Source organism: Microcebus murinus, chromosome 22, assembly GCF_040939455.1.
Source record: "Microcebus murinus isolate Inina chromosome 22, M.murinus_Inina_mat1.0, whole genome shotgun sequence".
Lineage (NCBI taxonomy): Eukaryota > Metazoa > Chordata > Mammalia > Primates > Cheirogaleidae > Microcebus > Microcebus murinus.
Genome location: NC_134125.1, coordinates 32,523,752 through 32,526,371, shown reverse-complemented (window position 1 = coordinate 32,526,371; position 2,620 = coordinate 32,523,752). Strand labels below are relative to the sequence as shown.

The 2,620-nt window shown below is 62.0% G+C and overlaps 1 pseudogene; it reads left to right on the top strand.

Moving 5' to 3' along the window:
• Nucleotides 1–59: 59 nt before the first annotated feature.
• Nucleotides 60–177, top strand: LOC142863697 (uncharacterized; annotated as a pseudogene).
• The last annotated feature ends 2,443 nt before the right edge of the window (nt 178–2,620 follow it).

The window sequence follows — 2,620 nt, the reverse complement described above, 5'->3', positions numbered from 1 at the left end:
GGCGGCGGGGAAGCACAGAGAGGCTCGGCTTCTTGAGCGTGGCAGGGGCGCTCTCCGCCGTCTAGGGCCACACCACCCTGAACGCGCCGGATCTCGTCTGTTCTCCGAAGCTAAGCAGGGTCGGGCCTGGTTAGTACTTGGATGTAGACCGCCTGGGAATACCGGGTGCGGTAGGCTGCTGCTGCTTTTTTTTTTTTTGCCTCTTGTTCTGTCCCCTTTCTGGGAGCGCGGCGGCGGACCGGGGTGGGGGTCACCCCCACCCTCAGCGCCCGCCGCGGTGCCTGGCACCCCAGCCCGCACCGTGGGGCCTCCTCTTGTCCCGAGCCGCGACACCGCCGCCACGCGACAGCATGCCTGGCATCTGGACTGTCAGGTGTCAGACCAAAGGTCTGGTCTGTGGGAACCGACACGCTGGAGGAAACCTTGAGAGGCTGAGAGGGGAGGGAGTTCCAGAAGAAGGCCAGGATGTCATTTTGAGGGAGTATGTGACCAGAACTCGTCCCGTTCCTTTTGGGGTTCTATGGGCTACACGTAGGAATCTTTGGTGGTGGCACCTGATGTTGGGGGATCTGGAGTCACACCCAGACCTGCTCCACAGGCCTCCTTTTACTTTTCTCTTCGGATTCATTATTTTTAAAAAGTGTCTCTTACCTCTATTATTGCATTTTCTTTTCTCTCTCTTTTCAAGCAGTTGATGGGAGTACAAGTATCCAGGTGACATGTGTTGCCCGTGCCCCCCTCCCCCCTGTGTTCTTATTCATTTACCTCTCATGTTGTGCCAGCGTATTGTGGGGGTACCAATGTTAAGGTCGGGTACGTTGCCCTCTCCCAGCCCCCCCCCTCGGGTCATTAGCTTCAAGTGCGCCCATCCCCCAGTCGGTGCGCACCCACCCCATTCCTAATGGATGTGTATGCCCATCCCCTCCCCCCGCCCGCCCGACACCCACCCGATGAAGGTGATTCCTCTGTGTCCACTTAGGTGTCCATCCGTTCGTACCAATTTGCTGGTGAGCGCGCTCACGTGGTGCTCGTGTGTCCATTCTTGGGATACTTGACTTACTGCAACGGGTTCCAGCTCTGGCCAGGAGAACCACGAGAGGTGCCCTCTCACCGCTGCTCCTCATAGCCGAATGGCACTCCGTGGTGTCCACGCGCCAGATTTTATTAATGCACTCCTGGATGGATGGGCACTCGGGTCGCTTCCACATCTTTGCGATTGTGAATCGTGCCCTAACTGTAACCCTAACCCTTACCCCGCCCGTCTCCTGTGCCCCTGCCTGACGCACTCCTCCCCGGCCAGGCCCGTCACCGTCCTCGGCCCCTGCCTGAACGGCTCCTTCCTACCCGGCCCGTCACGGTCACGGTCACCGTCTTCGGCCCCTGCCTGACATGCTCCTCCTTGCCCGTCACCATCCTCGGCCCCTGCATGACCGGCTCCCCCGTCGCCTGGGCCTTCCAAGGGCTTGGTTTGGACGCTGCTTCCAGGAAGCCCTCCAGAAACCCGGCAGCAGGGTGGACGCAGCAGTCTCCAGCAGCCATCCCTAAGTCGCATGTGGGGGACGTGCCCCCGCTGTGCCGTGGGGGCCCAGCCTGGTGTCTTCCCTGAGGCCCTGCGCGAGGGGAGAGCGGCGGAGGTGGGGACGGCCTCCTGATGGGGACGTACACGCAGCTCTCCACACCCAGCTCTCCACGTCGGATTCCGGGGCTCTCTGTCCTGCCAGAAGGCCCAGCTGGCCTGCGGGTCCTTAGAGTGGCAAAAACATCGGAAAACTGAGATTGAGGGTCCGGTGGGTGTCTGCACTTTTGTGCTGGGTACCCCAGGGAGGCCCGGGGGCTGGCTGGACAACGTGGTCTGCTGGGCGGGGGGTTTGGAGGAGCAACTGATGCCCTTTGCACTTTGGGTAGCAAGAGTCTGAGGTGTCTCTGAGCCCTGCGCCATGTCGGGCGGGGGGGGGCGGGGGGGGAGGAGGAGGAGGTGGGAAGGGCCGGGGCCTGCAGTGGTGTTCCCGGGGTGGCACGGCAAGTGGCTTCTTCCACAGGCTGCTTGGCCTGGGCTCCCTGCACCTGGGCCTTTGGAGGACTGGCCCTGTGCTTGCCAACACTTCCTGCAGGGACCCAGAGCTGGGAGGTTGCATCTCTCAGCCCTGGGTCAGGCAGAGCCCCAGCAGGCCATGCCCACAAGCTCTCTCAGCACGGGTCCCCCAGAAGGCTCCTTTGGGACCAGGATTCTCTTGCGGTGACTCTTTAAGGTCTGGCCCCTGGATGGAGGGGCACCAGGAGTAGAGGAGCAGGAAGGGGAAGGGGGTGGCCAGGCGAGGGGACACTTTGAGGCCAAGTCCCAGCTTCAGCCTGATCCTCCTGGGAACCCCGGGGTGTACATCACACCTCCTGGTTGTCCCGCTCTGAGACAAGGAGCCGGGCTTCGCATTCCCACAGCAGCCGGTCGTGGGCTGAGGACACCTGGGGCGTTGGGAACTCCCTGGCTTCTCCTTGGTTTAACATCTGGAGCTGCTTGTGAATCGTGCCGCCACACACACCCGAGTGCAGGTGTCTTCCGCACAGACTGCGGGCCTCGCTCTTCTGAATGCCGCTAGCTCGCCACCCACCCACGGGTGAACCT